The sequence below is a fragment of the Sorghum bicolor genome, chromosome 10 (genome assembly GCF_000003195.3).
Source record: "Sorghum bicolor cultivar BTx623 chromosome 10, Sorghum_bicolor_NCBIv3, whole genome shotgun sequence".
Lineage (NCBI taxonomy): Eukaryota > Viridiplantae > Streptophyta > Magnoliopsida > Poales > Poaceae > Sorghum > Sorghum bicolor.
This window is the reverse complement of record NC_012879.2, coordinates 38,806,967-38,830,520: the sequence shown is the minus strand read 5'-3', so window position 1 is coordinate 38,830,520 and position 23,554 is coordinate 38,806,967. Positions and strand designations below refer to the sequence as shown.

The 23,554-nt window shown below is 42.2% G+C and overlaps 1 pseudogene; it reads right to left on the bottom strand.

Annotated features, from left to right (window-relative positions):
- Positions 4,336-23,521, bottom strand: LOC8073031 (annotated as a pseudogene).

The following is a 23,554-nucleotide window of genomic DNA, read 5'->3' as shown; positions in this document are numbered from 1 at the left end:
TTATATAAAGAGAATGTTTTAAATGTTTACCCCAGATATTGTTCTTAACCATCCTTTTCTCGAGGACGAGTAAAAGCCTAAGTATGGGGGTATTTGTTGATGGTTCTTAAGTATCAATTTTAATTATCAAATAAACAAGAGAATGGACCAATATGCAACCATCACCTAGAATTAGGGTTTGATCTGACAGAATTCCACGAGTTTTGTTGTTTATCTATTTCTGCAGGGGGTTATCAGGAAATAAGGAAGAAAGGCCCACATGTCGGGATTACATAGAGATATCAACGCACCGCGCAATTTTAATTATCAAATAAACAAGAGAATGGACCAATATGCAACCATCACCTAGAATTAGGGTTTGATCTGACAGAATTCCACGAGTTTTGTTGTTTATCTATTTCTGCAGGGGGTTATCAGGAAATAAGGAAGAAAGGCCCACATGTCGGGATTACATAGAGATATCAACGCACCGCGCAATTTTACTTCATCTAGAAGACTCCAGAAGCCACGAGACCGAAGCGGAGGCAAAACTGGGCCAGGCCCAGGGCGCCCGCCCTAGAAGCCTGGGCGCCCGCCCCCCTGCTGGAGCCAAATCAGGACTCTTTCGCTCGGGATATTCCACCGACCTATTGGATCAAGAAAAACATAGTACCACCTCTATTGTAGGGTCGAGATGGCGGACTAGAGGGGGGTGAATAGTCCTTTCTAAAACTTATCATGCCGGCTAACCGAAACAAATGCGGAATTGAAACTATCGGTCTAGCCAAGACTATACCCCTCTATCTAAGTTCTCTAGCATCTTGTAAAAGATCCTAAACAAGCAAACAAGGTGCTACCTTAGCAAGAGCTTGCCTAACCAATTCTAGGAGCAAGGTCACACAAATCAAAAGCACAAAGCTCCTAAGCTCACTAGCAATGCTCAATAACAAGGCAACCAATGCCAAATTAGAGAGCGCAAATTACTTAGCTATACACAAACTAAGCAAAGTGACTAACATGGTTACACAAACCAAATTAGTCACGCAAGGGGAACTACTTCTAGCTACACAAGCTAACTAATTACAAGAGCAACTACACAAGCACAAGTATGAAATAAAATACAAGCTTGTGTTAGGGACTTGCAAACCAACGGGAAGAATAATGTTGACACGATGATTTTCTCCCGAAGTTCACTTGGTTGCCACCAAGCTACGTCCCCGTTGAGACAAGCTCCAAGGTTGCCACCGGTCCTCTTGCTAGTGGTGACCCGCAAGTCACACTCTCCCGCGTGGAGTGCTTACCACAAGCTCTAGCACTTGACCCGGCCGGACCACTTGTCACTCTTCGCGTCTCGCTCTACTAGAGTTGCTCTTCGTGATCCCCGCGGGGTGAGCACCGTACCCCTCACAAAACCTCCTCCGGAGCACCGCACAAACTTCTCGCGTGCTTCAAACGGAGTCGCAATCCACCAAACCATCTAGGTGATGGAAATCACCAAGAGTAACAAGAAATCCCCAATCACAAAGATTTCCTAGTGCCACCAAATGCAAATCACGAATGCACACACTAGGCTCTCACTCCCTCACTCAAAATAGCACCAAGCATGAGAGGGAGAGGAAGGGGAAAAGGTGGATCTTCAACCTCTCATCCACACCCACAAAGGGCTCTCAATCTCTCTAAGAAATTTCAGCTCAAATCCATGGAAGAGAGAGAGGAGAGGAGGAACCCTAACTTGCTTGCTCTCCTAAAGTGAGAAAATGGGGAGAGAAGTGAGGAGGAAGAGGGCAGCAGCAGCCCCAAATACCTCAGCTCGCTCTCCCAACGGTCAGATTCAGCCTCGCTGGAAATTCCAGTGCGGGTAGGAAATAATTCCAGGCGAACACACTTTTGACCGTTGGCGTGGGTTAGATTTGAGCTCAACCGGAATTTCCAGGTAGGGCCATGAAAATATCCAGGTAAAGCAAGGAAAAATTCCGATCGACCCCTCTGTGTTGCAAGCACAAAAACAGAATATCCAGATAGGATAGTGAATAATTCCGATCGACCCCTTGCTATTTGGGCATGACTACTAGCTCGGTTTTCCAACTCAAAACCCCTTTTTAAGGTGCTAACTTTCCCACAAAGTACCAAAAACAATTGAGCACTTAAGTTAGCATTTTCACAAATAATTTTTAGGGTTTTCTCAAGTATTCTTTACCACGACACTAAGCCCAATGCATATGCAAAAGAGACTCACACTTAGTGGCACTAGATAACCATTGCAATTAAAGATTTCCCCTCTTTATAGTACGGTTATCTATCCTAAATCTGGTCAAGCACTTCTTTACTCAACTTAGATAGGTGAAATGAAATGCCCTATAGGTTATACCTTTGCCTTGCGTATTTCATTCCATCTCCTTCGATGTTGATGCAACACATGCACCAACCAATCACAAATGATATGATCCACTTCATATCATCACATGACCGTATTGGTTCATCGATCTTGACCTCACTTGCTCTTCACCATTGCCTTGGTCCATCGGCGCCAAGTCTTGCTCAAGCTTCACCGTCACATGCGGTCCCTAGCTTCAAAGCCTCTGACTTGCCCTTCACACTTGCAACTAGTCTATCGAGCCAAGCCTCATCTTGATCTTCTCCACCTTGGTCACATGACTCCATGTCATGTCTCGTATGCAATGAGTTCCTTTATCATCACATATTCACCTGTGGACTAATCTCCTGTATATCTCACATAAATACTATAAGTCCACCTATGTTGTCACTCAATTACCAAAACCAAACAAGGACCTTTCAACGCTGTCACTAACCTTCGCGAAAGACACCGTAGCGATACAACCGTTGCTAGAAATCAATTTTTAAGGGCAGTTTTATTAAAGTATCCACCTATAAAAATGTATTTATTTTTTAGGATGGTTCCATTGAGGGAACCGTCTCTGAAAATAAGTGTTTTTTATCAACGATTTTACATAGTCAACCGCTTCTAAAAATCAATTTTCAGAGGCAGATTACTAAGTCAACGATACTTAAAAATTGTTGCAGCACAAATAAATTCATAACTTTTTTTTCAAATGAAGACAAAATTTATATCAAAGTTGTATATCTCAATGAGAACTAAAACATTGTAATTGATAAATTTTTTGCTTGAGATCATTTACAGTTCCAAGTATATAAATTATGTCTTAGCTTTTGAATTTTAAAATTTCAAAATTTTCAAATGACCTTGGATGGAGAAATGTTCTATATCAAAGTTGTAGTGCTCGACGAGATTTAAAATTGTGTAGTTGAAAGTTTTCTTATTTAAGATTATTTATGAGCTAAAATATTGATACAAGATTCGTATGTATTAGTACAAATAGATAGTATGGTAGAACTAGCTAGACACATGAGATTGCATAGTGTGGTGGTAGTGGAGAGATCACACGAGGAAGATGTTGTGGGATCGAATCCAGATGTCGACACTTATTCCAAACATTTGAAAAATAAATCGTGTGAGCTGTGGTTGTTCCTCAGCCCTTTGGACTACATAAAAAATATTGTTTCTTATTTTTATTAACCTCTAAATGATTCTTTAAAAAAATGAAAATTGAAGCCAACAACCTCTGCATGATCTTCATAATCATTGGCAATGCAGCTTTTGAGGCGACCGTCCCTGAAAACCTACTTTACCCGTCTCTAAAGATGTTTTTTTAGTAGTGTTATAGATATTAAAAAATATAGCACTTATCGCCGCTAGGCCACTTCCTTGATACCCCTACTTTCCCTCTCTCCCTAATAGCTTAATATTGTTTCTTATTTTTTAACCTTTGATTTTTTTAAAAAATATGAAAATTCAAGACAACCGCCTTTGAAAACTGATTTTTAGAGCTGAAAATCACTTATCTTCATAATCGCTGGATTGCAGCAGTTGAGCTAACCATCCCTGAAAACCTACTTTACCAGCCTCTAAAGATGTTTTTTATAGTAGTGTTATAGGTGTTCAAAAATATTGCACTTCTCGCCACTAGTATATTGCCCGTGCTAACGCTACGGTGACTCTTAGAAAAAAATTACAAAACTAAAATAAATCATAAAACTAAAAAACAAACCTACCCCACTAATAAAAAATCTATATGAAAATTACAGTACTTAATTTGGAAACATGTATTTAGTTTTAACAAATGCTATGTAGAAAAGTTGAGAAACACAGCGGATCTACAAATGCGCATCATTTGTCTTGTAACTTTGATAACAAGTCCATAAAAAATGAGATACTTGATTGTAGTTAGTGTAGGTGTATACCTGTCTTATTGGACAAACAAGCAAGAAAAACAAGATTGTAGGTGGTGGGGTTCTCTGTGTTGTCATAATTTTTTTTTATTCCGTGATCGCAGCCTTCGATCCCTGGTTGCGACGGAGCCGCACGCGTGGTCTAGAACTGAGGAAATCCTCCGTATCCAACTTAACTACTTTTGGTCTGGACTTTGTGGCCGTCGACTTTTTCCTACCAAATACAAGTTCAGCAGTTTTCAACTTGTCATCATTAACAGAATTATTGCTAGAAGATGGTAGAGAATCATTAGCTTGAGGGTAATCATTTGGCTCGTCCTCAGTTTTCCCTGTTTGGAGATAAAAGAGCCCATGCCTCTTGTGATGCTCAGAAACAGAAGATGGACCAATTGACACTGCAGGCTCATCTCTGGTATCTACAGAATGACGACTGCAAGGATAGAAAAAGATTGAAGTTGAGGGAGTAGAATCATCTTCACTCACCATGCCAGCAAGTTCAACAAGATTTTCATTCAGGACAATGCCATCTGGAGGGGCCACTTTCATTTGTGCATTCACAGACCTAGTTCTTGACAGAACACTGTCCACATAGTCTTGACAAGCTCTTCTAACCTTGCTTGGCTTGTCACCATCAGCAACCTTCGTTTTGTTCAGCTCTTGAATCTCTCTTACTAAATGGACAAAACCAATCAGGTTGTGTGCTCTATCTTGTACTTCTACTTCATTGCAGTTAATCAGTGGACCAACTGTTGTTTGAATTAGGTTAATCATGTAAAGTATAGATTCATGTGAAAAAGGGTCCTTTCGCACTGTGCTCGCCCCAATATCTTGCTCTCCCACAGACCCAAGTGCAACATTGCTGTCCAAACTAACAGTTTGATCAGCAGCTAACCTGTCGAACGTGACATCCATTGCCATGCCTGAATCACCCAATCTCCCAACATATACACTGAAACACCATGTAATCACTTTAAATACTGCATGGATGTAGACAGCTCTCACTGAAATTGGCAGAAGGCCGGTCCTTGGTTGCAAGAGTGCTTCAACAAGCTCAACAGGATCCTTCGTTAAGTCCACATACTCACCAGAAACAGGGAAGAGGAAGTGATTTCCATGCAAAGCAGGATCAATCAGGAGAGTCCGAGCTGAATGGACAAGCTCTGACCGTGCATCCTGCACTCTCAGTCCTACATCAACAAGCTGCCGACCAATCTCATCCCCTTGGGCACAATGCAGGGTCCTTGCCATATCCGCCAGGAGCGAAACATACCAATCAAAATCCATCACCATCTCATACACATTATGCCCACATGCTGCTAGAATAGCACCAAGAATGTCATTTGTGAACTCTAGGTCTGACTTAGGAACATGACCGATCAGCATACCAGCAATGTCCATGGCGTTGTTTTCATTAACCATCCCCATAATGAGATGCAACGCCTCCTGGCGAATGTTCGTGTCGGCATCACCCAGTGACTTCGCAATAGCATCCCGGCAATCATGCACCGTGGATGCATATGCTGGGCCAAGCATACCAATTCAAGAGCCAGAAGCCCAAGGTACCTCAGGTTGGGATCATCATCAGTGGCAATGAACTCATTGGCTTTCCCAATGGCGAGGCGGACAGCCGCATCATGTGCTGGCAGTGCAATGAGCACCGTACGGATGCACTGGAAGGTCAGGGACATGGCCCCGGATCGGGTGAGAAGCTGGCAGACCGGGTCGACGATTCTAGCTGCGAGGCGGGGCTCGAGAGGAGCCAGTCGTGCAAACACCTTGAGCACCTTGATGAGAGCCCAGTTGGAATCGGAGGTGGTGAGCAGGTTGTAGAGGTCGGGCGCGAGCGGCAGGAAAGGGGTAGCGTCAGCAGGGGACGCCGACAGGTCACAGAAAGCTGCCATAGCCGCCGTGGACGTGCGAGGATCGGGAGAGGCGAGACACGCTGCCAGCGGCTTGAAGAGGACCGGCACGGCCGGATGGCGAGGCGGCTATGACGCGCGCGGCGGCAGCGATGGCGCGGGGGCTGCCGCGGGCGAGGTGCGGCACGAGGTCGTGCGCGAGGTGGACAGGGAGGTCGGGCGCGGCGGCCGCGGCCGGCGAGGCGAGGAGCTGGAGTCCGAGCGCGGAGACGTGCCGCTGGTGGGCGGCGCCAGCGGAGGAGGGGGAGGGGGAGAGGTCCTTGACGCGAGGCTGAGGGTGTGTAAGGTCGTGATCATACTTCTAATCTGGGCCGTTAAATCTATAGGGTATGTGCTGTGAGTCGTTGATCTTGCAGGTGGGATTTGCCTGGAGAAGATTTCAATTATAGTAGAGATTAGTCTACTACACTACTCACCTTTGCTGCCACCTCGATACCCCTAATCTCTTTCTCTCTTTAGTGGCTTAAGGAGTAGGGACCTGCCCCCTTCACAGTCTAATTTTTTGTTGGCATCGTTTAATATAGGGCTTGGTTTCTTGGTAATGTTGATGAGGTTCTGGCAATGATGACACATTGAAATAAGGTTTCTTCGGTCTCTTCCTACCTCAACTATGTCCACATCGGTGAAGGGCTAGTGTTAGGGATATTTTGTTTGGGGTGATCTCGTCTCCTTGGATTCTCTCACGGGAGATCTATCCTAACAGCTCGAAGACTGAGACTTCCCCCACGACTTCGAACGTGCCCGTGAAGATCGGTTCCACCTCCATGATATCCACCACGACTCATCGTGGGCTTCGAGATTACTTGGGGGGAGAGTTTCCCCTCCCCCTCGACTTATATAAATACCGTGATCAATGAAAAAAGAAACACACCAAGTTCAATCACTTCCTCTCTGTTCTCGTACTTTTACATTCCACTCATAACACGTTATCAACACATCGATCTTCCCTGCCCTAGAGGGGAATAGCTCGGTTGGAAAGAACATCGTCGAGGGATCGACCTTGACCCCCAGGGCTTTACCCGAAGTAAAACATGTCGTTCCCTCGTCATAATTCTGCCTCAATGGCTTCACTCATCCTACAAGTCATCTGGATGGCGATGAACCGTGCTCGGACTTTGGGCATACAGTTCGGCAACAACCGCCTTCAGGCGGAACTACTGGAGGACATCCAGGAACTCCTCGGAGAGTCTCACGGCTATCTTCTTCGGGGCGAACGTCATGACCTCAATAGGAATCCTGGGTGTTTCCCTGTACGACATCGTTTCAGGGGACACCAACGTGCAAACGTCGCTCCACCGTCGCGGCATTCGGTGGTGTCGTTTGTTGACGGTCCTTAAGTACCAAATATAATCATCAAATAAATAAAGAAAAGGATCCAAATACAACCAACACCCAGACTTAGGGTTTTATCTGACAGAATTCCATGAGTTTTGGTGTTTGTCTATTTCTGCAGAGGATTATCAGGAAATATGGAGGAAAGGCCCACATGTCGGGTTTACATAGAGATATTAACGTGCCGCGCAATTTTCTATCATCTAGAAGACTCCAGAAGCCACAGGAACGAACGGGAAGCCGAGCGGGCTCAAGGACAGGGCGCCCGCCCTACTCCTTAGGGCGCCCGCCCACCTTTTTCCACCAATCACGACCAACCTCGCGGATTATGCTCCACCGACCTAAAGGATCAAGGAAAACCGTGCGATCAATGTCGGTTTGATCTGGCGGTCCAAATTCACTTGAGGGGACTATATAAGCAGACCCCTTGGCCCCTGGAGGAGAACAAGTTCATTGTAGAGTTGAGAGGTGGCCTTGAAGGATAACCTTTCCTCTACATAGACAGAGCAAAAGCTTAGGTTTGGAGATGAGAGCTCTCCTCTCATCTCTAAACTAGAGTAGATCTAGATAGTAGCGAGATGGAGAGCGAGGGAGGATTGGAGGAGAGGCCAGCCTGTCGGTTCTTCCTCCGGTTGTACTTCGCCATGATCAAGTTCTAATCAAGCTTGCCCATGGGATGACTCTGCTAATCTACTTCTATTTCATTATGCAATTACTATTCATGAATGTTCTGGTACACAACTCTTTTGAGTACTTTTAATCTATAGGACCCTATAGGTTAGAGTTGTAGTATAGGTGTAAGCGTGGTGGTTAGACCTAGGTTACTTGTGGATATCCCCTGTCTAGCCGGATCATGTGGTAGGCCGCGTAGGTGACAGTTACGTTGGTCCCCTGCAGTCCACCTCCTGTTAGCAAGACGGGTAGGGTTTATCGGCCTCTGGATAAGCATCCTTTGTGGTATATTCTTATCACGTGGTTCGTCCCAGACATAGACATACCCTTTGAAGTAGAGAAACCATAGTTACCCTCTCTATTCTCCTACCAGCGCCCATATACTAGATTGCTCTACTCTCGATTCCCATATTATCACCCATTGTTATCTTACTTTTAATATTATTCTTATTCAATTCTACCATCTTTCCTATTTACACTTACCTATCTATCTAGGTTAAGTTAGAGCGTAGATCAGTTCTCCCGTTTCCCTGTGGATACATAAAACCTTTAACCGGGTAAAAGCTACAACGGTATTCGTGCGCTTGCGGATTTATCTGTGTGTGTATAAATACCATAGTACACTCTAGTGTCATGCTGGGGATGACAACCTAGTATTCAAGTGGTGTTAGCAAGTGTCAACAAGCATTTTTGGCGCCGTTGCCGGGGAAACGGTTGCTGAGTTGACTACGAACTAGCTTAATCATTTTCTAAAAAAAAATAAAAATAAATATATATTTTCCTTTGCCTCATCTCTGCTATTCTTTCCTCTTATCTAATCCTTGATTTCTGGTCTATCATGAATGCAAACATGTCTATCTATCAGTTTCATAGACCTACGGGCACACATCTCGAACCACCAAAATCTTCAAAGCCTATCATAGTATCTAGTTTTGAGATAGACCCCGAATACATAGAATTTGTTCAAAACAACCTTTCTCAGGAGAAGGTGAGGAAAACCCATACACACACCTAAGAGAGTTTTATCGAGTCTGTGACCTCCTTCGCATTGAAGGCATGTCCAATGAGACCCTTAAATGGAAGCTTTTTCTGTTCTCTTTAACAGGAAAAGCTAGACATTGGTACAAACTCAAAGTAGGGAGTGTTCATGGAGATTGGAAGGAGTTATATAATAGTTTTCTTTTTAAATATTTTCCAATCTTCAAAGTGGTGGAACTTCGGCGTGAGATTCTTTCTTTTAGACAACTGGAAGAAGAATCTCTCGGCAAATCATAGGACCGCTTTATTAACCTTACTCTCACTGGCCCAAAGCTTTCTATTCCAGAAGAAGTTCTTCTAATTCACTTTTTTGAGGGCCTTAGTAGGGAAAATAAGCAAACCATGAATACAGCCTCTAGAGGATCCTTCTATCCCCTACCTGCTAGTGAAGCTAGGGATTTAATTGATTCATTGAGTGGAAAGTTTCCTAGCATTTATATCCCTGAGAAAGAGAAAGAACCAGTTCCTAGACAAGAAGAAGAAGTTTCGATAGCCAGATCACAACCACTTCAATTCCAAACATTAGTTATCGATCCTAAACCATCAATATCCCAAAATTCTCCAAGGGACGAAGGAATTCCGACCTTAAATCTTTCAAATGCTGATGGTTTAGACTTCTCGTTTCATAAGAGACCTTCAAGCAGCGATAATTCAAATCCTTGCAATAATGGTTCTCTTAGAGAATGTCCTAGTTCCTGGTATGAAGAAGTCAAGGATGACTTATCAAGTGAAGGAGAGCTAAACCATATAGAAGATTCTATCTACACCCCTTCCATGTTCACATATTCTAAATCCATCCTTGACCTTAGAGACCCCTCTTATCCCTCTCCTTTTAAGTCTCACGATGATCCTAACAATCCATCAAGACGATCAAACCATAGGAGTCACAAATACCATGAGGATGACATGTCAAGTAATGTCATAGAAGGAGAGCTAAGCCATAAAGAAAATTCTAACACCTCCCCTTTCCTGATCACAAGTTCTATATGGCTAGAATGTGTAGAATGGATGGATAAGGAAGAAGTCTTAATGGATTCTGACTTTGGCTCAATTTCAAATGGTGAGTTCTTGACTCCCTTTGAAGATGAGATTCATCCAACTACAGCAGAGGACATAGGTGAGACCAATCCAGGAGAAACTCCGAACATTCAGATTGGAGACAAAGATAACATTAATAAGCATGGAATTTATTTCATAGCCACCACGTTTACTCCATGCTCATATGCAACATCTTCCCAATCTACTGGTCTCTCCAGCATCACCACATTTGAGATCTCCAACCCCATCTTCCTTTCTATTTATAAAAACTTTAAAAGGGCGGTTGTCGATGCATATGTCTATAATAAATATTGCAGATCTCGTTGAGTTGATCTAGATATAGGTCAGCGTTGGAAGGGAAACCACTTCGCCGACATAAATTGATGGTTTCCCAAGGACAAGCTTAGTGTCCTAAAATAAGCACTCATCAGATCGTAACATGAGCTTTTAATTATTTACAACATTACCTTGTGTATTGAGCATATAAGGATAATTGTAAAAATATTCCTTCAGGTATTCTTGTCACTAACCTTTCCAGGATTGGAGCAAGAAGATCGGATGAATGACAAGCACAAGGTATGTCCAACCAATCATCATACAACATTGAATTAAATTCATCCAAACTTGAATTTTGCAAAATTCAAGCTTGGGGGAGTACTTTACATAAAAAAAATCCTTTGCCATGTTGCTATATTGGTTGTCCCTACCTTTGAGACTTGCTCAATTTGTTAAATACTAATCACACTACTTCATCTCCACTTTGAGTAGATCTCTATAAATGCCATCACGCTGTTGGGTATTCTTAACATCATTACCAAAAGTAGACTAAGTTCTCTAAATCTAGTAACGGTGCCAAAAATGCCAAACCTATCCCTCACACCACTTAAGCCAAGTTGTCATCCCCAGCATGATATAAGAGACGCGGTATTGAAATATGCAATTGCTCTTCTAAATAAATAATGAATTGAATCTGCAAGCGCACAGATTAATACCGATGCAGCATTTTAACCGGGAAGTATTCCAGGTATCGTTATTTATATTTTTACCACTGGGAAGGGATTAGCAATCATCACTAATGATTACAGAATAGAATATGAGATTGAGCATCTATCATTGCATGTATAATTGAGAACATTATATCTAACTCTTCATACAGGGATAAGTGTCACATAAAAGATATATGAAGTAATAATAGTGACAAGGATAACTAATCTGATCTAGCCACATAATAAATATGATAAGCACCTCAATTAGATACTCTAGAAAGTCATTAGCATGGTATTAGAACGAACTACAAGAATATTCCCTAAGTTATTCTCAACTATATAGTCTAGCATATCATAGTTAGTGCAAGCATACTTAGCAATCATTGTGAGACAAGACTACGCCCATGCATAGTGATATTAGCAAGGAATATGAGAAACATAGCAATCACTCCCCTGTAATAATGTTGCTCTGCCAGCCCAATACACGAGAGGGGGACTATATAAGAATCAATGAAGCTGTCACTATCACGAACCACCCCACGATCTGGCATATTGGGTACAATCGCAGATAAATACGGTATAAGCACCACGCCTACACAATATCTATCATTTACCCATGGATCCGATGGATAAACGCTATACGATCCTAAGCATGTATATAGATCCAATCTAACTAAGCCAAGTACATAACTATGACAAACTAAGAACAATATAATCTTGAATATAAGCAAGTAGAGCAAAGTCATAAGCAATATATTGAAGTAGAACAAAGTCATATTCATAATATTGAAGAACAAAGATAATTAGAAAGCAATTAGAAGCACAATTAGAGAATTACCAAGAATCCTCTTGACAGATCCGGAAACCAATCGAAGATTGACTCCTTCTAGTTCTAATCCTATGTAGCTATGCTAATCTAGATATCTAATTGATGTGGTGGCTCTAATCTTGATCAGAGGCTTCTTCTCCCTTGATGGAACAATGAATTAGGGTTGAGAGGCTCTCTCCTCTAGGGGCCAGGGGGTCTGGTTTTATAGTCCCTTCAAGTGAATATGGGCCCTTGGATCAAACCAACATAGATTGTATGGTTTAGATTCATCCTTTAGGTCGGTGGAGATCTCCCGCAAAGCAGAGTCCTGATTGGACTCAGGAGGTGGGCGGGCGCCCTGACCAACTGGGCGGCCGCCCAGGGTCTGGCCCCGTTTCGCCTCCGCTTCGGTCTCGTGGCTTCTGGAGTCTTCTAGATGTAAGATAATTGCGCAACACGTTAATATCTTTACGTAATCCTAACATGTGGGCCTTTCTTCCATATTTCCTGATAACCCCCTGCAGAAATAGACAAACACCAAAACTCGTGGAATTCTGTAAGATAAAACCCTAAGTCTGGATCTTGATTTCATTTGGATCCTTTTCTTTATTTATTTGATAATTAAATTTGATACTTAAGAACCGTCAACAAACTCCCCCAAGCTTACCTCTTGCTCGTCCCTGAGCAAGGATAGAGTCAGCAATGGATCATAAGTAGTTGCAATATCTTTAAAAATTGACGGTACACATGCTTTTTAAATAAGATCTCATCTCTGAGTTAGAGTAAACTGTCAAGACTTAAAACTTACTTACTTTACCTTCACCATGGGACTTGTAACTGTCACTTCTGTCTTGAGTGGTTAAAAGATAGAACAGCCTAGCCAAGTGCCATGTCTCTTATTCGTGATCAGCTATAACTCTGGGGTTTTTGCAGATTTTCAAATAAAACTCAGAGATTCCTTGTATGATTCTCTCAGGTCTCTCTTTTGTGGTATTTTTGGATCGTTACCAAGGCATTGATGGTATATGCCTTCTCTCAAGATATGTAGTATTTGTGGTATAAGGCATAGTGACATTGCCTTCTCTCTCACCCTACTCTAATAAGGCTTAATATCTGGAGCTCATAGGTGGGAGATAAAATATACATACTTACAAGACATTTATTGCATAGTCAAACCATGGATCCAAAGAAACAAATCAATAAGCCAAATCAAGATGTGCATGTGTGGCGAATGAATGGTGTATGGTGATGATGGTGATAACAATGGTGAAAACAATGGTGGTGGAAGTCTAATTCTACTTTGCTCTTTTGAGGGGATACATACCTTCCTTGCTTTTGAAACTTTATGAGGAGAATGAGATGCTCTTCTTTTTCTTGTCTCTCAGGTGGGTATCTTGCACCCCTAATTCTACTGTCGGACACTTGTCCATTTTTACCTCTCGTCTCACTCTTTCTTTTCTTTCGAGGTTCCGAGCACTTGCTCCTTTTTATTTCCTCGTATTATATTTTTATTTTCTTCTCTTTTTTTTAGAGCACTCATCTCTTGAGATAATATAGCAAGTGGTAGTAACAAGATAACTTGAGCATTTATTTCACAAGGGGAAACAGAAATATTTTTGGTTATTCTCTCCCGGATTAGGAGCAGAATATTTTTGGGTGATTCTGGAGATGGAAATGGATGGATATATGTGGATGGTACTTCTGGAGTAGAAGTAGCATATATGAGTGAACGTGCAAGTGAAATCTTGATTTAACCACATGACAAGCTCCTAAGGGTCTACACAGCTTGACCACACTCAATGCTCATAAGCAGTAAATAATAAATGTGTGGCTCAAAGTCTAGCAAGCATGTATATATGGCTGTGGTAGGAATTTAAGCTCTCATCATACAGGAACTCATCATGCAACATTTTAAAGATTTTCAAAGATAAAATTCTCCAGAATTCTAGCATCTCTAGGAACAGATAAACAGCAGCTCAACCTTCCCATATCGTATCCGTTAACAACTTAGACTTCAGATCAAGTTTTCATCCCACAAGTTCAGGTCTAGGGCAAGCTTTAAATTATAACAGTTATATCTAAACTTGAGAGAGAACTTAGAATGTGCAAATTAGGCAGAGCAACTATTCATCATATCCATGCTTAAGTTTTTGTTTAGCTACAGATTAGCATAGCCACTTTATTTATTTATTAAACACACTAAGCAAAAGACATATATAAGCATAAAATCTTTATTTGGTTTTCCCATAGTTTATGTGTATTTTAATATTCTAAAATAATATAAGTATAAAAATAGATAGAGATACTTATCGAGGTAAATGGGGGTGCTCTCCCCCAAGCTGAATTTTGACGTAATTTCTCTTGATGTAGCTAGCAGGTGGCAGAGGTGTATTTGAAAGTCAGCAGCATTCTGACAGCGATTAGAATGTCCTCCGTCTGCTAGTCTTCTTGATTCTTAAATTCTGTGGAGCTCAAATAGACAACAAAGCTTGTGGAACTGATTAAGTGTTAGCATAAATATCTAGCCTTTATTATCTTGAGACTCCTTAATAATTGTTACTCCCTGTTTTTATATTTTTGTTTTTATAAAGCAGAAAAAATATTTATTTTATTTTTATGCCACCACAGTGAATGTACTTATAGGTTTTATGCCACTCGTCTACTCATATGGGGCTTACTGTTTTTTATATTTTTATTTTCTTTTTAGGATAGCACGAACATAATTAACTAAGTAAACTATTTGAAATAATTGAAATAATTGAAAGGGAAAGGGTAACTACCAAGTTTACCTCTTGGCAGGGCGTTCGGTGTTTTTAAGTCCTCCGAACGGGACTCTCCAATTTCTTAATCGTCCTGAGGTTCGTTGGGTGGCGAAGTCGGTACTTCCGGTAGCGCCTCCTCTTCATGTATAGTTATCTTCATTTTCCATACCTGACTCGGTGCTTCAATCTCCTCTGGATAATTCTGTTTAAACTCTACGTCTTCTGACCTTACAACTTCTCCTTCATAGTCTGCCCATCCGTCCTTGATGATCTGCCTCCTCTGGTTGCGGTTGCGTCTCTTTCTGACCTGCTTAGATTCTTCAATGATATAGTTAGGGTCAGTAAAATAACGGCGTACCTTCTCTGAGGGGAAGTGCATATGGACTTCTCCGGTTCCAATGTAGATAATTGCTTTAACGGTGCTGAGGAACGGTCTTCCAAGGATGATGGGTGGATCATACTCGTCTTCTCCTATGTCAACAACTTGAAAGTCTGTGTAGACAAGGTGATCGTCTATTTTGACTGGGACATCAGATACTATTCCTTGAACTTCTCGAAATGTCTGATCTGCCATCTGGAGATGAATGTATGTTGGTCTTAGTGGCATGGTCCCGAACAAGAGCCGATAAGTGACTGCGGCCATTATGTTGACGCCCGATCCGGTGTCGCAAATCGTCTTGTAGAAGTTATATCCATTTATGGAGCAGTAGATGCTTGGCATTCCTGGGTCGTCCTTCTTGGTCAAAAACAGTGACTTAAGTTGGTGATCTTGGCCTCCATGGACTACAGTGACCATCTTAGCTGACTCGGTCCACACTTGCTTGTTCCTGTTCCTCCTGTTGGTCCTCTTTCCTGATTCACGTCTGGATTGATCTGGAATTTGTGTAGTCTTGTTCTTGAAGAAAAATGTCTCCTTCTTCCCTTTGACGTAGAAACTGATCTTGGCAGCACTAGCGTAGATGATAGCTCCCGTGGTGTTCAAAAATGGCCTTCCTAGGATGATAGGTGCTCTCTCATCATTTCCGGTCTCAACCACTACGAAGTCTGCTGGGGCATATAAAGTACCAACTCGGACACAAAGGTTCCTCACTATTCCTTTTGGAAAAGTTATCGTCTGATCTGCAAACTGCAAACACATGGTTGTTTCTAATAAAGGATATGTAAAGAATTTTTCATAGAGTACCCTGGGTATAATGTTGACACTGGAGCCAAAGTCGCAGAGTGCTTCTGGGAAGTCCACCATGCCGATGGAGATCGGGATGACGGGGCGTCCTGGATCGCCTCTCTTGACCGACAGACGGTCAGTAGAAAATTCAGTGATGGGGTTACTCCAATTACCTGCATCAAACATGTCTACAAGATTTGCAGATTCTAATTCTTCCGGTTGTGATGGTATACCGGGGTTAGTAGTAGGAACAGCAGCAGCTATTTGATTTAACTGAGATTCAATCATTTTATTAAAGCTAATTTGATTCTTGATGGCAGTAGAAAAATTATCCATTCTATTATTTATATTTTCTAGCATTCTATCATTTGATGCCAATTTCTTAGATAGGTTATCCATTAGCTTTCCTTGATTAGACACTAACTCTCTCAAAGGTGGAAAATTATTATTATTGTTGTAAGAATTGTTACCTTGATAATTACCTGAGTAGTTAGGCCTCTGTTGATTCCAACCTTGATTTTGTTGAGGACGGTTGTAGTAGTTGTTGTTGTTGTTGATGTAGTTCACATCCTCAAGTATCTCAAGGCAGTGGTTGCCTGAGTGTCCAGTGTCTCCACACTCCTCACAAGTCATGTGAGAGTCGTAGATGTGCATAACTTCTTTCTTGTCTCCAGCTCTATCGTCGAGCTTCTTCATGAGCAGGTCTAGCTTTGCAGACAGCATGTCTACCTCTTTCAGCTGATGCATACCTCCACCTCTCTTGCGTGTCTGGGTCCTCTCTTCATTCCAGCTTTGGTTGGACGCCATCTTCTCCACAAGAGCTGTGGCTTGTGGTATAGTAAGTGATAAGAATGCTCCTCCAGCTGCAGCATCCATGGTCTCTCGGGCACTGTTGCGGAGCCCATGATAGAATGTCTGCATCAGTAGCCAACTCTCCATTCCATGATGGGGACATTCTAGGATGTAGTCTTGAAAGCGCTCTCATACTTCTGGAACAGATTCATCATTTTGTTGCTGAAAACTTGTAATCTTCCCACGGAGAGCATTGGTCTTGCCCATGGGAAAGAACTTAGCCAGGAAGTTTGTTGAGCAGAGTGCCCACGTAGTATTCTTCTCCTTTGTAGCGTAGAACCACTGCTTCGCTCTTCCTAACAGTGAGAATGGGAAGAGGCGAAGTAGTATAGCGTCTTTGGAAACTCCTGCTATGGTGAATGTGTTGCAAATCTCCAGGAAGTGTTGTAAATGAGCACTAGCGTCTTCGTGTGCCTTCCCACAGAACTGGTTGGATTGCACCATGTTGATAAGTCCAGGCTTGAGCTCAAAGTTGCCATCGATCTCTGCAGCAGGTCCAGTGCGGATGTTGTCCGTAGTGGGAGCTGAGAACTCGCGGATTGATTTGTTCGCCATGGCTTCGAACTCTGAGGACAAGTTCCGGTGATCTTCTTGATTGGATGAAGCTTCCTGCTAAAGTGTTGATGATTTCTTTAGCTTGGCTCTCGTCTTCTTGAATAATGCTTCAGGATTGTCAACAAAATTTCCTGGAAGATGTCTTCTATTCATACATTCCCCTGCATAAGATAAAATAGAAAAATATCGGGGTAAAATTGTATGAGAGAATAGATAAGCTCAATCATATTAGTGATGCGAATGATAACTCAAAATCTTTTATTCCATTCCTGATTAGTAATCAACCTTCCCCGGCAATGGCGCCAAAAATGCTTGTTGGGTATTCTTAACATCATTACCAAAAGTAGACTAAGTTCTCTAAATCTAGTAACGGTGCCAAAAATGCCAAACCTATCCCTCACACCACTTAAGCCAAGTTGTCATCCCCAGCATGATATAAGAGACGCGGTATTGAAATATGCAATTGCTCTTCTAAATAAATAATGAATTGGATCTGCAAGCGCACAGATTAATACCGATGCAGCATTTTAACCGGGAAGTATTCCAGGTATCGTTATTTATATTTTTACCACTGGGAAGGGATTAGCAATCATCACTAATGATTACAGAATAGAATATGAGATTGAGCATCTATCATTGCATGTATAATTGAGAACATTATATCTAACTCTTCATACAGGGATAAGTGTCACATAAAAGATATATGAAATAATAATAGTGACAAGGATAACTAATCTGATCTAGCCACATAATAAATATGATAAGCACCTCAATTAGATACTCTAGAAAGTCATTAGCATGGTATTAGAACGAACTACAAGAATATTCCCTAAGTTATTCTCAACTATATAGTCTAGCATATCATAGTTAGTGCAAGCATACTTAGCAATCATTGCGAGACAAGACTACGCCCATGCATAGTGATATTAGCAAGGAATATGAGAAACATAGCAATCACTCCCCTATAATAATGTTGCTCTGCCAGCCCAATACACGAGAGGGGGACTATATAAGAATCAATGAAGCTGTCACTATCACGAACCACCCCACGATCTGGCATATTGGGTACAATCGCAGATAAATACGGTATAAGCACCACGCCTACACAATATCTATCATTTACCCATGGATCCGATGGATAAACGCTATACGATCCTAAGCATGTATATAGATCCAATCTAACTAAGCCAAGTACATAACTATGACAAACTAAGAACAATATAATCTTGAATATAAGCAAGTAGAGCAAAGTCATAAGCAATATATTGAAGTAGAACAAAGTCATATTCATAATATTGAAGAACAAAGATAATTAGAAAGCAATTAGAAGCACAATTAGAGAATTACCAAGAATCCTCTTGACAGATCCGGAAACCAATCGAAGATTGACTCCTTCTAGTTCTAATCCTATGTAGCTATGCTAATCTAGATATCTAATTGATGTGGTGGCTCTAATCTTGATCAGAGGCTTCTTCTCCCTTGATGGAACAATGAATTAGGGTTGAGAGGCTCTCTCCTCCAGGGGCCAGGGGGTCTGGTTTTATAGTCCCTTCAAGTGAATATGGGCCCGTGGATCAAACCAACATAGATTGTATGGTTTAGATTCATCCTTTAGGTCGGTGGAGATCTCCCGCAAAGCAGAGTCCTGATTGGACTCAGGAGGTGGGCGGGCGCCCTGACCAACTGCGCGGCCGCCCAGGGTCTGGCCCCGTTTCGCCTCCGCTTCGGTCTCGTGGCTTCTGGAGTCTTCTAGATGTAAGATAATTGCGCAACACGTTAATATCTTTACGTAATCCTAACATGTGGGCCTTTCTTCCATATTTCCTGATAACCCCCTGCAGAAATAGACAAACACCAAAACTCGTGGAATTCTGTCAGATAAAACCCTATGTCTGGATCTTGATTTCATTTGGATCCTTTTCTTTATTTATTTGATAATTAAATTTGATACTTAAGAACCGTCCACAAACTCCCCCAAGCTTACCTCTTGCTCGTCCCTGAGCAAGGATAGAGTCAGCAATGGATCATAAGTAGTTGCAATATCTTTAAAAATTGACGGTACACATGCTTTTTAAATAAGATCTCATCTCTGAGTTAGAGTAAACTGTCAAGACTTAAAACTTACTTACTTTACCTTCACCATGGGACTTGTAACTGTCACTTCTGTCTTGAGTGGTTAAAAGATAGAACAGCCTAGCCAAGTGCCATGTCTCTTATTCTTGATCAGCTATAACTCTGGGGTTTTTGCAGATTTTCAAATAAAACTCAGAGATTCCTTGTATGATTCTCTCAGGTCTCTCTTTTGTGGTATTTTTGGATCGTTACCAAGGCATTGATGGTATATGCCTTCTCTCAAGATATGTAGTATTTGTGGTATAAGGCATAGTGACATTGCCTTCTCTCTCACCCTACTCTAATAAGGCTTAATATCTGGAGCTCATAGGTGGGAGATAAAATATACATACTTACAAGACATTTATTGCATAGTCAAACCATGGATCCAAAGAAACAAATCAATAAGCCAAATCAAGATGTGCATGTGTGGCGAATGAATGGTGTATGGTGATGATGGTGATAACAATGGTGAAAACAATGGTGGTGGAAGTCTAATTCTACTTTGCTCTTTTGAGGGGATACATACCTTCCTTGCTTTTGAAACTTTATGAGGAGAATGAGATGCTCTTCTTTTTCTTGTCTCTCAGGTGGGTATCTTGCACCCCTAATTCTACGGTCAGACACTTGTCCATTTTTACCTCTCGTCTCACTCTTTCTTTTCTTTCGAGGTTCCGAGCACTTGCTCCTTTTTATTTCCTCGTATTATATTTTTATTTTCTTCTCTTTTTTTTAGAGCACTCATCTCTTGAGATAATATAGCAAGTGGTAGTAACAAAGAACTTGTGGGAAGATTACTTGATCTAAAGTCTAAGTCGTTAACGGATACGATATGGGAAGGTTGAGCTGCTATTTTTTTGTTCCTAGAGATGCTAGAATTCTGGAGAATTTTATCTTTGAAAATCTTTAAAATGTTGCATAATGAGTTCCTGTATGATGAGAGTTTAAAATCCTACCACAGCCATATATACATGCTTATTAGACTATGAACCATACATTTACTTTTTACTGCTTATGAGCATTGAGTGTGGTCAAGCTGTGTAGACCCGTAGGAGCTTGTCATGCGGTTAAAATCAAGATTCACTTGCACGTTCACTCATACATGCTACTTCTACTCTGGAAGTACGCATCCACATACATCCACTCATTTCCATCTCCAGATTCACCTAAAATGATTCTACTCCTATCCGGGAGAGAATAGCCAAAAACATTATCCTATCCCTGTTATTCCCTGTGAAATAAATGCTCGAGATATTTTGGTTACTACCACTTGCTACATTATTCAAGGAGGGTGAGTGCTCTGAAAAAAAAATAAAAAAATATGAGGAAATAAAAAGGGGCAAGTGCCCGTAACCTCGAAGAAAAGAAAAAGTAAGACGAGAGGTAAAAATGGACAAGTGTTGGATAGTAGAATTAGAGGTACAAGATACCCACCTGAGAGAAAAGAAAAAGAAAATATAGAGCATCTCATTTCCCTCAAAAAGCTTCAAGTGCAAGAAAGGTATGTATCTCCTCAAAAGAGCAAAAGTAGAATTAGACTTTCACCATTGTTTTCACCATTATCACCATCATCACCATACACCATTCATTCGCCACACATGCACATCTTGATTTGACTTATTGACTTGTTCTTTTGGATCCATGGTTTGACTATGCAATAAATGTCTTGTAAGTATGTATACTTTATCTTCCACCTATGAGCTCCAGATATCAAGCCTTATTAGAGTAGGGTGAGAGAGAAGGCAATATCACTATGCCTCATACCAAAAATACCACATACTTTGAGAGAAGGCATATACCATTACTGCCTTGGAAAGGATCCAGAAATACCACAAAAGAAAGAATTGAGAGAGTCATACAAGGAATCTCTAAGTTTTATTAGAAAATCTACAAAAACTCCAGAGCTATAGCTAATCAAGAATAAGAGACATGACACTTGACTAGACCGTTCTATCTTCTAACTGCTCGAGACACAAGTGACGGTTGCAAGCCCCATGGTGAAAGGTAAAATGAGTAAGTTTTAAGTCTTAACAGTTTACTTTAACTTAGAGATGAGATCTTGCTTCAACGCATGTGTACTTTTAAGGCATGAAACCACTGTAGAAACTCTTGAGTCCATCCTTGCTCAGGGACGAGCAAGAGGTAAGTTTGGGGGAGTTGTTGACGGTCCTTAAGTACCAAATATAATCATCAAATAAATAAAGAAAAGGATCCAAATACAACCAACACCCAGACTTAGGGTTTTATCTGACAATTCCACGTGTTTTGGTGTTTGTCTATTTCTGCAGGGGGTTATCAGGAAATATGGAGGAAAGGCCCACATGTCGGGTTTACATGGAGATATTAACGTGCCGCGCAATTTTCTATCATCTAGAAGACTCCAAAAGCCACGGGAACAAACGGGATGCCGAGCGGGCTCAGGGATAGGGCGCCCGCCCTACTCCTTAGGGCGCTCGCCCACTTTTTTCCACCAATCACGACCAACCTCGCGGATTATGCTCCACCGACCTAAAGGATCAAGGAAAACCGTGCGATCAATGTCGGTTTGATACGACGGCCTAGATTCACTTGAGGGGACTATATAAGCAGACCCCTTGGCCCCTGGAGGAGAACAAGTTCATTGTAGAGTTGAGAGGTGCCCTCGAAGGATAACCTTTCCTCTACATAGAGAGAGCAAAAGCTAGGGTTTGGAGATGAGAGCTCTCCTCTAATGTCTAAACTAGAGTAGATCTAGATAGTAGCGAGATGGAGAGAGAGGGAGGATTGGAGGAGAGGACGGCCTGTCGGTTCTTCCTCCGGTTGTACTTCGCCATGATCAAGTTCTAATCAAGCTTGCTCATGGGATGACTCTGGTAATCTACTTCTATTTCATTATGCAATTACTATTCATGTATGTTCTAGTTCACAACTCTTTTGAGTACTTTTAATCTATAGGACCCTATAGGTTAAAGTTGTAGTATAGGTGTAAGTGTGGTGCTTAGACCTAGATTACTTGCGGATATCCCCTATCTAGCCGGATCGTGTGGTAGGCCACGTAGGTGACAGTTACGTTGGTCCCCTGTAGTCCACCTCCTGTTAGCAGGACAGGTAGGTTTTATCAGCCTATGGATAAGCATCCTTTGTGGTGTATTCTTATCACGTGGTTCGTCCCAGACATAGACATACCCTTTGATGTAGAGAAACCATAGTTACCCTCTCTATTCTCCTACCATCGCCCATATACTAGATTGCTCTACTCTCCATTCTCATATTATCACCCATTGTTATCTTACTCTTAATATTGTTCTTATTCAATTCTACCATCTTTCCTATTTACACTTACCTATCTACCTAGGTTAAGTTAGAGCGTAGATCAGTTCTCCCGTTTCCCTGTGGATACGATAAAACCTTTAACTGGGTAAAAGCTACAACGGTATCCGTGCGCTTGCGGATTTATCTGTGTGCGTATAAATACCATAGTACACTCTAGTGCCATGCTGGGGATGACAACCTGGTATTCAAGTGGTGTTAGCAAGTGTCAACATCGTCCACGGCTCCGCCCACGGCACCACCGTCGAGGTCACCAGCTCCACCGGCACTCCAGCACCGGTCCTCGCCTTGCTGGCTCCACCCCAGCCAAGGTGCCCGTTCCACGGCGACGGCCCTTGCCCACCACTACCACCATCCATGGTGGCCAGCCAATGGCTGTCACTGGGCATAGAGCTATTGTTGCCGATCCAGTACCCGACACCGACGCTGTCTCCCGAGCATAGAGCCAATGGCTGTCACTAGGCATAGAGCAATTGCCTGCACGCCGTCCATCTCCACCGACCATCGCGGCATGGATGTTGGCACCAACTCAGCTGCCGGCGTACTACGTCGACCATGCGCTCGCTGCACCACCACCACCGCCACCACCTCCTCCTTTGCGACTCCGCCGCACGTGGATCAGCATCCCCCATGGGCCTTTGGCTCGGGGACGCACTCCTCCGGCTTGAGAACGTCATTGGGGGAGGGGGGGAGGAGGAGGCGTTGCGGCTGCTCAGCTTGGCCATCTTCCACGTGGTCGTGGCCTCGGCTTCCGGGCG